General features: G+C 37.9%; 1 long non-coding RNA gene and 1 other non-coding gene across 4 annotated transcripts in view; one reads left to right on the top strand and one right to left on the bottom strand.

Annotated features, from left to right (window-relative positions):
- The window catches only part of LOC126082275 (uncharacterized), a 275294-nt gene that overhangs the window by 232214 nt on the left and 28933 nt on the right, over nucleotides 1-14147 (bottom strand). For all 3 annotated transcript variants that reach the window (XR_007518520.1, XR_007518522.1, XR_007518521.1), the window contains exons 5-6: nucleotides 12144-12235; nucleotides 2307-2427 (exon numbers count right to left, since the gene is read on the bottom strand). This is a non-coding gene — a long non-coding RNA (uncharacterized LOC126082275). The remainder of the gene's footprint in view (nucleotides 1-2306; nucleotides 2428-12143; nucleotides 12236-14147) is intronic.
- Nucleotides 9945-10015, top strand: TRNAR-UCU (transfer RNA arginine (anticodon UCU)). The gene has a single exon. It is a non-coding gene; the product is annotated as a tRNA-Arg (tRNA).

Below are 14147 nucleotides of genomic sequence, written 5' to 3'. Positions count from 1 at the left end.
GTATTTTAAAAACAACATAAATCTTTACTGACTTTTACAGTAAAATAAGAATTTACCCATCTACTTTATGATTAACTTGCTGGAATATAAGAAGAAACATTTTTGCTCAATTTTTTTTTCAATCTCTTTTAAATGTATTTGCTCTCCTCCCTGCCTTAGGAAAAGACCTAAGGCATAAAGACTTAATGACAATCATTGAATAATTATTTAATGGTGCAGGGTCCTTTGATACTTCAAAGCAAGGGTGAGCTATGAACAAACTATGGATAAACTGTAGAAGAGGTAACAGATTAGGCTGAGTACGTACCAACCCCAGGCTATGCTCTGAAAGTTTCTTTGGAAAATGTTAATACTTACCGCTCCCCTTTTCTCCACAAAGTGAAATGCAGAAAAAATGGCAAGCAGTGGGTTGGTTTTTTTCATTAAAAACTCATTAGTCAAGTTCTGATGACGTATTCATTAAGAAACCACTGTTGAGCCCCGTCATGTGGTCTGCACTATGGTTAGAGCTGGGAATAGAACAAGAGCCTGCAGACTAGTTGGGGAGACAGGCAAATCGGACAACTCTGAACCCAATCCAGAGAGGCCAAGAAAGTCTACCCAGAAGTAATGGCATGCAAGCAGAGAGCTAAGGACAAAGAGAGTAGCCAGGTGTGTTAGGGAAGGAATGTTCCAAGCAGTGGGAACATCATGTGCAAAGGTTCTCAAACAAGAGAAAGCATAGAGATTTTAAGGAATACAAGAAATCCAAGTTAATCAAGGTTTTCCTGTAATACTAGAGTAGTCAATATATGCAGTATGCTTTTTATAAAAATGTGAGAATATGAAAGTATCTATGACTATAAACATGTTCTTCACTTGACGTCTGAGGGGTTCACCTTCCACCTCACTGATAATTCCTCCTCAATCTCCTTCACTGTATCCTTGTCATAAGAAAGCCTCAGGCTCAAACCCTCGGACACTCCTTTCCCTACCTACACTCACTCTCTACGTGATCTCGCAAGGCTTCAAATGCCATCCAACCACTCATAACTATCAAACTTTACATCTCCCCTGAACTCCTGATTCCTAAATCCAATCCCTTACTTACAACTCCACTTGGATGTCTAATGGGCATCTCAAGCTACAAGCTAGGCATGTCCAAAATCAGATTCTTGGTATTTTTCCCACCAAAATTCCTTCCACAACCTTGCCCATCTCAGTAAGCAGCAATTCCATTCTTCCAATTGCTCGGGCCAAAACCTTGGAATCATCCTTAACTCTACTCTTGCTCTGATACATATGATCTACTTGTAAATCCACTTGCCTTGGAAATGTATTCAACTACCTCCACCACTCCTACCCTACCTACTTCAAGCCACCACCATCTCTAGCCTGGAATGTTTCAATAGCTTTCTAATTGTTCTTTTGCTTCCACCTTTGCTCTCTACAGTCTCTTCTCAACACAATAGCTACAGTGATCCTTTTTAAAATATGTCAGAATATATCACTCCTCTGCTCAAAACCTTCCATTAGTTTATTATAACTGTACTCAAAGTCAAATTCCTTAAGGGTAGTCCATTGGGCCCTTTATGATCTTACTCACCAACCTCACCCTGATTTTCTTCCTATTACACCCCCCGTCACTCACTCTACTTCAGTCATACTGCATCCTTGTCAGTATTCAAACATGCCCGGTATTCTCTGACCTCAAGTCCTTTGCACTGCTGTTCCACCTGTCTGAAGCTTTCTTAGCCAACATCTATAAGGTTCACTCCTTTATTTCTTATACCATTCTTAAGAGACCCTAAACGGATCAATGAAAAATAAAAGCAATTAAATAAAATACATTAAAAATTTAGACTATGGAAAATATTTCATGATCTCTGGGTGGTAAGGATTTTCTAACCTTAAATGTATTAGAAGAAAGCAAAAGGAAAGAGATGACTAGATTTACAACATAAAAATTTAGACTTCCATGGGTCAAGAGATCATAAACTCACAAAAGTTATTTGCAATAAACACGATTGACAGAGTCAATGAATTTAATATATAAAGAGTCTATACAAGTAAATAAGAAAATTAAAAAACATCAATAGAAAAATTGGCAAAAACTATAGACAGACAATTCACAGAAGAAATATAAATAACCAATAAAGACATGAAATATATGAAAACTATTCATTAATGGTTAATGGTCAGTAACCTAAAACGGTTTGGGCAGAGGGGAGCAGAACAAGTTACGGAAAACCAACATCACTTACATAAACAAAGAAACACAGAAATTGGAAAACCTACTCACTGATGAGGGTGTGGGGTTGAAATACCTGGTATGGAACAACAGACGATGTGAGGAGCAATCTTGTCTATATCGTCATATCCCAGGCCCATTTCAGACAGTTTGCCAGGGACATAGTTTTCCACAAATACAACACAAACAGCTGCAAGCTGAAGGAAGAGGTGAAGATGAGTCAGGCTTCTTAAGGGACTTCCAAAATTTCAACAAATCCCCACATGATGGAATTGTTCTTTTAATTTCAGTAAACAAAATTGATCCTCATTTTCTAATAATCCAGAAAAAAATCACAGGACAGATGAAGTAGAAGTAGGTAAACATAAAAGCCTTGGGCAACTACTTGAGGTATTACTGACAATAAAACAATGGCTATTACATTTTTCAGTAAATGTCATAATATTAAATGGATTCAGCTTATTTTAAATGTAAGAAAAAGCTAGGCTACATAATATGTCCAAATATATTCTCAGAGGTTTAGGTAGCAAATTAGAATGTAAGTACATAAAATATATTTAAAAACATCTTTGAAAACCTTTATTAAAAAACTACATACAATGTCTGTACCACACTGTCCTTATTACATAATATTCCTCATTACAAGACAAGCATACAGGCACTTAATACATGCAATCCTGATTCTGAAATGTTTTCATATGTTTCAAACGCTTTCTTTTCCAAGAGTTCTAAATGTATTTAATAAACTATTGCTTTTCACGATCCATTAAACGGGACCTGGATTTTGATTCCCAGACCACCGCTATCAGCATTAGAGGACACTGAGCCATTGTAAACCTTAATCTTAAAATTTTTTTTCAAAATTTCTGTTGTAAATACGTTTTAAAATCTTTTGCAAGTCATCACAAAATTTTACTAGGCCACACAGAGAAATTATAGTAATTCTTGAACACATCCAGGTGCCTATAAACTATCCAATATTTTTTTAATTGCCATGCTGACATAGATTTAAATCTATTCACACACATCTCACATAATAAAATAAGACTCTCAATCAGGGGTGGGATAATAGAGTCACTAAAAATTTTTCCTGAAAAAGGTCAGATAGAAAATATTTTAGGATTTGTGGGCCACAGACAGTCTTGGTCACATACTCTTCTCTATTTTTTTTTTTAAACCATCTTTAAAATTATACAATCCATTCTTAATTTGTGGGCCATACAAAAAAACAAATCATGGGCTTGATTTAGACCACAATAGACGTTTGACAACCTCTGCACTAAATGGAAAAGGTTGAATTAACATAAATTTTAGATTGAAACATGCAAATAAATTGGGTTTCTATCTGTTACTGTGTCACCAAATTTGGATTGTATATTTGGAATTGTCTGACTTAACAAAATGGGGTGTAGGGGCGGGTATTAGGAGGCATCTCAAGGAAATGAGCTATTATTCTCCAGAGCCCCTGAAACAGAGGCACCAAAGGTCCAGGTGACCACCTGTCAGGAAAAGCATGCTAAACACATTAAGACATGGCACAGAGACAAAAAGGTTTTAAGTACATGCCCCAAATCTCAAGACATACTTTCCAAATTTCATGTACTAATTAACAATTGAGCCGCTTCTCACATGGGCAACTCTATGTGGCATGGTCCATTGTGAGTCCCAGCAGCAGTGCGTTTATTTATTGTTAATGATTCTACTAAGCATTGCTTGGAATAGGGGAAGGGTACTAGTATTAAGTAAAACACAAAGCTACAGTTCCACTTAAATTTATCCCACAATTTTCCCTGAGCTTCTATCTACTACAAGGCCTGCCTGCAGGCACAAAGGAAACACACTACCTCAAACACATCTAGGCTACTACAATGGTCACCTCCTAGCTGCATCTATTCTGCATGGTGCATAGTGACATGGATTGACTTGTATCCCCCCAAAATATGCATCAACTTGGTTAGGCCATGATTCTCAGCATTGTGTGGTTGTCCTCCTTTTTGTGATCTGATGTAATTATTCTATGTGTTGTAAATCCTAGCCTCTATGTCTGTGGTTACGATCCTATTTGGGAGTAAGCTGTCCATTATGTTAATGGGGCAGGATCAGAGGCAGTTATGTTAATGAGGCAAGACACAATCTACAGGGTTAGGCTGTATCTTGAATCAATCTCTTTGGAGATATAAGAGAAGTGGGCAGAGAGAAGAGAGGCTTCATTAACACCAAGCAAGAAGAACCAGGAGCGGAGTGCATTCTTTGGACCTGGGGTCCCTATGCGGAGAAGCTCCTAGACTAAGGGAAGATTAATGACAAAGACCTTTCCCCAGAGCCGACAGAGTCAGAAAGCCATTCCCTGGAACTGGTGCCCCAAATGGAGAATTCTGGCCTCCTAAACTGTGAAAGAATAAATTTCTGTTTGTTAAAACCATCCACTTGTGGTATTTCTGTTATAGCAGCACTAGATAACTAAGACACACAGTATAGTACATTATGCAAATGGTATTTAATAAACCATTTTTAATTTTAGTAGCCCTGTGGGGTGTATGCATTCCTAGACTTCTACAATGTCCTAAATCACATCTCAATCCACATAAAGCATCCTGATGATCCCTAAACAAATTCACTGTTCCAATGGGACAAGAAAACAAATGCAATGGTGAAGTTATGCTAACAGAGAAGTATAAGCAGTATATTGTTAAATGACCAAAAAAACATTATAAAACAATATGCATGGTATTATTTCATGTTTGTGGGTGGGAGAAAGTGAGTATATGAGGACATAGAGAAGGGTTTGATATGACACACTAAAATATTAACTAATGTCTTAGTGTGATGTGAAATTAAATCTTTTTAGCCATGAATAGTTATTACTTGTGAAACAAGAAAAAAATTAAAAAACTAAAAAAAAAGAGCTGTGCTCAGAGTAGCACGTAGTCTAGCTCTATGATATTATTATAAAAATATGGCAGTGGGTAATGTCTTAGTGTGATGTGAAATTACAACTTTTTAGCCATGAACAGTTATTACTTGTGAAACAAGAAAAAAAAATTAAAAACTAAAAAAAAGAGCTGTGCTCAGAATAGCACATAGTCTAGCTCTATGATATTATTACAAAAATATGGGAAAGTTGAGTTTTGGAGCTAAAGATTTCTACTAATAAAGATGCTCAGTAGTTGTTTTTTTAATGATTACACAAGAACTTAATATGCATTGCGATAGTTATTGCCAAAATATCTCTAGGAAAGTGTATAGAACAGAAATTATTCTTTTCTCCATTTATATTTATAGTAAATAAATGTGTACTAGTTACTCACTAAATACAGAGGCTTAGTGAGTCTGTTATTCAACATATTTGGTCTTTCCTCTAAGTTTCATGACCTTTACCCATATCCACCCATTTCAAGATCAAGTGTGTTTCCTACTGTTGTTAGCCGCCGTGGAGTGAGTCCCTGACTCATGGCAACCCCATGCACCATGGGATCAGACCATTGTAATCCATAGGGTTTTCACTGGCTGGTTTTCAGAAGCAGATCACCAGGCTCTTCTTCCTAGTCTGCCTTAGTCTGGAAGCTCTGCTGAAATCTGCTCAGCATCATGGCAACATGAAAGACTCCACTGACAGATGGGGGGTGGCTGTGCATGAGGTATACTGGATGGGAATCGAACCCAGGTCTCCTGCACAGAAGGCAAGAATTCTACCACTGAATCACCATGCCCCACCCCCACGTTCCCTATAGTTTCAGCTAAGTCATTCACAAAAATTCTAAACGGAGCAGTGCTGAAATAAGAACCACAAGAAAACACCTCTGACTGGAGATACACATATATAGTCGTTAGGATGTTAACTGCTCCAGCGTCATGGTTCTCAACAATGTCTGCAAGTATTATACAAGTCAACTGCTGCAGTGGAGACCAAATGTTTACTGCATTTTCCTGATATAAGGGTCTACTTGGAAGTAAAGTGAGAAAAAAAAAGACTTATTCCCAGTTTTACTGGTGATCACCTCTTCCTTGTCTAGGTGCTAACCTAATCACCTAATTATCTCCTCTAGAATCTTGACCAGAATAAATGAGAAGCACAGCTATGTGTGATTTAGAGAACCCACTATCTTTCTCTTTTTGAAAAGGAAATATACACTGTTATCTTCCTTCCAGTTACAGAGTAAATAAGAAGTAAAATCAGTTTGAAATGGAGAGTGCTTAATTTTGAGTTATTTTCAGTGGATATAATTCAAGAATAGGCTGATTAAGCAAGATGGGAAATAGAGGGAAAAGTGGCAACACTAACCATTTTTATGCATAAAGAAATCATAAAATAACCTTTAAAAATGTTATGTCAGAGAACGTCCTTGTTTGTGGGAGGTGCATTCTGAAGGATTGAAGGGCAAAATTTCATATCTTCAACTTACTTTTAAATAGTTTAAAAAAAAATACACACACATGCGTATATAAATAAGCAAATACAGCAAAACATTAAGATTGTTGCATTTAGGTATAAGGTATATGAGAGTTCATTATACTATCTTCCAACTTTTCTGTTTTGAATTTTTCATAATAAAAAGTTGGAAAGGAAAAGAAAACATGACATTGCTCTGTCAACTCTAATATATGCCCAGTCACAACAGGGTGTTGTGACTCTTAAACTAATTAAAGCAGAATTTTTTGAAATATAGGATGACAAGTGTTAAAAAGTTATCAAATCATATTATCAGGAAAATACTAGGCTCCAATAGACTTTCTAACCAAAGCTGTGTTTTTTAATACAACCTGGTTTTGGTTAGCCTCATTGACAAAGGAGTCATACTTTTTGGAGTTCTCATGTATCCAGCTGATTGCTTTGTATAATACTTTGGAACCGTTGCTATAAACTCATTTCATTAGCAATCATAGCCTCCAAGGTCTGCTACTCTTAAAGCCAATAGAGAAATCCACGCCAGAAGGAATATAAAAGACTATACCAAAAATATTTTTTCCTCTAGGCAAATAACTTATGAACGGTATAACTAGCTAAAAAACAATAGACATAAATAACGTTCCCAGATAATTCATCAGCTTTAAGACAAGGTGAACGTGGTATTTTAATATTACTAACCATACTTACAGAAAAATCCAGCTCAAAATGAAACTTAATTTTAAATTGTTACAGTCTGGTAAAGGACACTGCCAGGAACCAAGGAGAGTGGGAAGGGAAATCCCGCAATTTGTTTATTTTGGTCAGAACTGTACACGTGCAAAACCAGTTGTTACTGAGTTGACTCCAACACATAGCAACCCCATCCTCATGTGTGTCAGAGTAGAATTGTGCTCCCTACAGTTTTTAACAGCTGGTTTTTCAGAAGCAGATTGCCAGGCCTTTCTTCTGAGGTACCTCTGGATGGACTCACACCATCAACTTTTGGTTAGCAGCAGAAAGAGTTAACTGTTTGCACCACCCAGGGATTCTATTGTACATGTAGGCTAACAATATTCAAATGTACACTGATGTCTTTAGTAGCGAGAGTTATAAATTAAACCTAACACTGCCCCTACTGAAAATGTGTTTGTTTTGTTTTGTTTTGTTTTGTTTTGTTTTGTTTTGTTTTACTGTACTTTAGACAAAGGTTTACAGAACTAGCTTCTCATTAAACAGTACACATACTGTTTTGTGACATTGGTTGCCAAGCCCATGACATGTCAACACTCTTCCCTTCTTCACCTTTGGTATTCTATCGCCAGCTTTCCTGTCCCCTCCTGCCTTCTAGTCCTTGCCCCTGGCCTGGTGTGCCCATTTAGTCTTGGTCTGTTTTATGGGACTGTCTAATCCTTGGCTGAAGGGTGAACCTCAGGAGCGACTTCATTACTGAGCTAAAAGGGTGTCCGGGGGCCATACTCTCAGGGTTTCTCCAGTCTCTGTCAGGCTAGTAGCTCTGGGCTTTCTTTGTGAATTAGAATTTCGTTCTCCATTTTTCTCCAGCTCTGTCTGGGACCCTGTATTGTAATCCCTATCACAGCAGTCAGTGGTGGTAGCCAGGCACCATCTAGTTGTACTGGACTCATTCTGGTGGACGCTATGGTAGTTGTGATCCATGAATCCTTTGGACTAATCTTTCCCTTGTGTCTTTGGTTTTCTTCATTTTTCCTTGTTCCTGAACGAGTGAGACCTGTGGAGTATCTTAGATGGCTGCTCACAAGCTTTTAAGACCCCAGACGCTGCTCGCCAAAGTAAAATATAGAACATTTTCTTTATAAACTATGTTATGCCAATTAAGCTAAATGCTCCCTGAGACCATGGTCCCCACAGCCCCCAGCCCAGTAATGCAGTCCCTCAGGGAGTCTGGATGTGTCTATGGAACTTCCATGACCTTGCCTTGTACAAGTTGTGCTGGTTTCCCCACTATTTTGTACTGTCTTACCCTTCACCAAACTTACCACTTACTGGTAAAACCAAATCTCAAATCTTGACTATTCTGGATAAAATATCTAGGATGTTCTGAAATGGAAGTAAAGAAGCGAGGCAGTGAACACAGAAGTTGGAACAGAAAAGCACAGAACAGAATGAGAAGTATTAAGAGAAGAGCCAAAAAAAACACAAACCTGTTGCTATTGAATAGGTTCCAAATCACAGGGACCCCATATGTTACAGAGTAGAACTGAGCTTCATAGGGTTTTCTGGGCTGTAATCTTTACAAGAGCAGACTGTCAGGCCTTTCTTCCGTGGTACCACTGGTAGGTTTAAAACACCAACCCTTCAACTAGTAGTCAAGTACAAACCACTTGTCCCACCCAGTGACATCTCCTTATCTGAAGATAAGAAAAAAGAAGGGTCTGAGAATGAAGACAATGGGGGTGTGGCCAAGGTGAGATTAGCCACTGTAGAAAAACAGAGCAGGCCAACAATAATGGAGAACAATTTAGGAAGTCAAACTGAGGCTCAACTGAAAGGAAAAAACAAAAAATAAACCTAAGTTATGCTATAGGAAGACGTAAGGAAAAAGACAGTAAGATCTGAAGGTAGAACTCTAGGTTCAAAATACATTGGTAAACACAAATTCTTAAATTTTTTGGCTTAATCCAGCAGAGCCAAAGAAGATGGTTGCTGGTTCTGGTCTTAATGATTCAAGGAAATTAACATTCAATCGCCTGGATATATAAGAAAAGTGGCAGCAAAGCAATAAAGCTAGGGTTGATGCTTTGATATAAAAGCATTCCCTAGATTTGCACTCACTGGATTGATTTTAAACTTCAAAAAGGATGGCAGACAACCTTTCATTCATATGATGAATCCAACACTATATGGATCAGGAAACAATACTGAGTTAATACTTAATGAGTACAATATGGCAGGCACTCGTCTACGAATTTTACATGCATGAATGCAATTCTCACAAAAACCCTAGTAGGTACTATTATTATTGCTATTTTACCAGTGAGGAAACTGAGGCACAAAGAAGTTAGGTAATCTGGCTGAGATCACATAGTAAGTAGAGGAGGCAGGATTCAACAGGCCCCAGGAAGTGAAATGGTAGGGTATGCACTCTTAACTGTTATGATATATTGCCCCTCAAGGGAAGATGCTACGGTCTGGACATATAAGTGTTGGAAAAAATAGCTCTTCAGTGATGTGATTCCGGGTTCAAATCTCAGCTCTTCTTCTTACTATGTAATTTTTAGAGCTTCCTTAAGCCCCCTTGAAACTCAATCTTTCCTATGAAAAAGGGAATTTTAATACCTCATTTATGAGGCATTGGTGGTTCAGTGGTAGAATTCTCACCTTCTATGTGGGAGACCTGGGTTCAAATCCTGCCCAGTGCACTTCATGTGCAGCCACCACCCATCTATAAGTGGTGGCTTACACGTTGCTATGATCTGAACAGGTTTCAGCAGAGCTTCCAGACTAAGACAAACAAGGAAAAAAGTCCTGGCAATCTACTTATGAAAATCAGTCAGTGAAAATTCTGTGGATCACAATGGTCCAATCTGCAACCAATCATGGAATGGCATAGGACAGATCGACATATTTTTCCATTATGCACGGGGCTGCCATGAGTCAGGGCCAACTCAAAGGCAGCTAACATCGTTACGCACTACATACAAGAAATTATATAGTGTATTATACCTACAATAAGAGGCAAGTGAAATTCTTAAATGGCATTTATATCAAGATTGTTGCTGTTGTTAATTATCCTCAAGTTGATTTCGGCTCATGGTGACTCCTTGTTTGCCAAGTAAACTGCTCCATAGGGTTTTCAAAGCTTTCTGACCTTTCAGAAGCAGATCATCAGGGCCTGTCTTTCAAGGCACCAGTGGGTGTGTTCAGGCCACCAAACTTTCGGCTAGTAGTTGAGCATTTAACTATTTGCACCACCAAGGGACTCTGTATCAAGATCACAGATTGTCAATGAAATAATGCTTTGAATATTTTCACTCTGATGTTCAAATACCTAATTACAGCCTAGGTGCTTGTCTTGGTCATCCAGTGCTGCTATAACAGAAATACCACAAGTGGATGGCTTTAACAAAGAGAAATTTATTCTCTCACAGTCTAGGAGACTAGAAGCCCAAATTCAGGGTGCCAGCTCTAGGGGAAGGCTTGCTCTCTCTGTCAGCTCTGGAGGAAGGTCCTTGTCATCAATCTTCCCTGATCGAGAAGATTCTCAGCACAGGGACCCCAGGTTTAAAGGATGCGCAATCTCCGGGCTCTTGTTTCTTAGTGGTATGAGGTCCCCTATCTCTCTGCTTGATTCTTTCTTTTATATCTCAAAAGAAATTGACTTTAAAACTCAACCTAATCTTGTAGATTGTGTTCTGCCTTATTAACATAACTGCCTCTAATTCTAACTCACTGACATCACAGAGGTAGGATTTACAACACATAGGCAAATCATATCAGATGACAATATGGTGGACAATCACACAATACTGGAAATCATGGCCCATGATTTTTTTGGGGGGACACAATTCAATCCACGACAGTGGTAAAATGCCTTCCATAGAGTATACTGTACCTCTTTGATGATTTTCACCCCTTTTGGATTCTTGATATTGACAGCTATACTCTAAAAATTAAGTAAGTATTAAAATACTACCATAAAGATATTTTTTTAACTATTAACAGTTCTAGTCAACAACAAAGCCATTCATAGCATAGATTCTCTTCTTTAAGAAAATTTATTTTCTTCATGAAGATACATTTAAATTATCTTTGCTGATTTTAGTTGCAATTAGGATAAGTTAGGACAATAGCAAGAATTATCGTAAATATTTTTCAAATGGTGATACTGGGTATCAGGCAACCAGCCTTCTCCAAAAGAATAACAAACGTAGAGCATCAAATCATTACTCTCTTTTAACAAATTATTGTTTCCATTATAAATTCTCAGGAGATGTTTTAAGGAACTTGGTAGAGAAGGAAGATTAATAGAAAGCTCTATTGTTGCTATTTGGTGACTGGTGAACAGCTAAAATTTCACCTTATTTGAGACATTAGTTATATCTACAAAAAAACAAAGAAACAAGCCACGACAGTATCAAAAGTCTGGTTCTTACCAAAGAATTACACAAAGAAAGCAAAAAAGAAACGATGTTCTTATTTTTTATTTCGGTTAACACTGAGAAAATAAGTACTTTCTGTCCCCACAAAAGATGGCCCCCAAGTTCGTGTGTCATCGCCAACTCCTGAAAATGATAATATGTGCTATTAATCTTTGAAACATTTCAAACCAGCAGGCTCACTCATCGCAGGCATTCACAGGTGCCTGAACGAGATCACTCAGCCCAGTGGAGTCTGCAGCCGAGAGGAGGCCCTGTGAGTTTGTTGACACCACCCAAGCCTTCCACCTGTTTATACAATCACTAAAGTCTCCTCTTTAGGCTGCATGGGCAAGCTACTGACAGTCTTCATTACTAATAAATGACAAATTTGAGGAAAATAATTACTCACAGTTTTTGGCAAGCAAATCAATCCGCTCTTAATATTTCTAGCATCCATTGGGCAAAGAAAATACTCTTGAGTCTGCGAAAGATCTTTGTTAACTGTAATTAAAATCAGAAAAAATGATAAGTGAGCCCTTATGATAAGGTGGCACGGTAGGGCTAGGTATACAACAATGAAGGAATAAGGAAAGGCAAAATATGACACTAAATAGCAAATGGCCATAATTTAACAGTTTTTTTTAAATAAAATTTTAGTCATTTAGGTCTTGCTTCAAAGCTTAAAACCACCAAAAAATAGAGTGAATGTTTTATTCTGAGAATTTGTGGATGTGGGTCAAAGTCTTAAACTCTAATCATTTAATGATACAATCAATCTATTAGCCTGTTAGGCTTTACTCACTGGAATTAATTAAGGAAAATAGACATTGCCTTTTGAAAAAAGAACAGGGACTGAAAAACAGGTTCATTTAGTAAAAAAATAAACAAAGACAAGAGAAACAGAGGTCACAGGAGAGAGGAGAAAAGGGGTGACACAACTAACTGGAGATGAACCAAGAGCAACACAAAGCAATCAATGGTAAGTACCAAATGGAATGGAATGATAAAAAAAAAAAAAAAAATCTAGAGGAAAAGCACACTACAAGAGCCAGCAAAGGCTTCACTGTGAATGTGTGAATCAATTTAGATACTCAGGCTCACGCAGGACCTCTCAGAGTCAGGAGAGGGTCCAGCCACTTCCTTTTTTTTTTTTTTTTTGAAGCACTCACACTAAAACACAAAAAAAAGAAAAAGAAGAAGGAATGCTGAGATAAGGCTAATATTAGATGGTTTGTTTTAAATGTTTACATTCATCCCTCAAGTGGACATCATGTCAGAAGTCTAAATTGGAGTCCCTCCTGCACCTGTGGCCCCTGAGATATAACCAGGGCTTTAGAGACAGAAACTAAGCGCCTATGGCACAAGGACAGGAAATGCAAGGTCATGCACTGGTAAAACTAGCAGTTTGAGAGACATGTTTTATTTGACCTACATGGTTTTTAAAGTTTTTAACTAGCTACCATGACATCAAAATCTGGAGATCTCAAAAATTCCAACTGCCTTTCTTAGGTAATCTTACAACACAAGACACCTGTTCCTACATTCATTCATTCAACGAATAAGTATTGAGTATCTACTGTGTCACAGGCATGCTTCTTTTGCAGAGGAGACACAGCTGTCGACAAAAGACAAACATCCCCACCCCTAGTGGGGGCAGTCCTGAAACAGCAGCAGCAGCATCTACCTGCCTGGCCCTGCAGACACGTAAGTTTACACCCACTGACTGACTAGCACTAAAAGGAGACGAAAAGTATACTTAAGTTTGATACACCCTTTGATTATCCAGATAAGAATAATTTAAGTCCTAAACTGGAAACTACAACCAAATTTTATTGACTTGAATAAACTGGAGAAGAGGACAAGAAAAGAGATTAGTTCTCTACTGAAATTTGAAAATATTTTCAAGCCACTTTTAATGCACTTTTCTTCATCTCCATGTCGAATAAGTATCTTGGAAACCCAAAATAAATACTATGAGCATTAAAGTGTACTGGACATGGGAGCCAAGGGAAAGTCAGAGCAATAAGTCAAAAAAACAGCAATGGACACCAACTATGAGCAAAGAATGACAATAAGTGTATGGGACACAATAAAAAAAAAGTTGACGTTCAGTTGACTTGAACTCATGGCAACACTGTGTGTGTCACAGTACAACTATGCGCCATAGGGCTTTCAATGGCTGTGATCTTCAAATCATCAGGCCTTTCTTCCATGGCACCTCTGAGTAGACAAGAACCTCTGACCTTAAAGTTATCAATCAAGTGTGTTAACCATTTGTACCACCCAGGGACTCTGTGGGGCACAATCAAGGCCTAGACAAAGAAAGGTCTCCCTATGACGGAAACTAAAAAGCACAAAATAGAAATAGTCCTAAGTAAATGGGAAATAATCAATCTATAAAATCAATACAATA

The sequence above is a fragment of the Elephas maximus genome, chromosome 8 (genome assembly GCF_024166365.1).
Source record: "Elephas maximus indicus isolate mEleMax1 chromosome 8, mEleMax1 primary haplotype, whole genome shotgun sequence".
Lineage (NCBI taxonomy): Eukaryota > Metazoa > Chordata > Mammalia > Proboscidea > Elephantidae > Elephas > Elephas maximus.
This window is presented reverse-complemented; position numbering and strand designations above follow the sequence as displayed.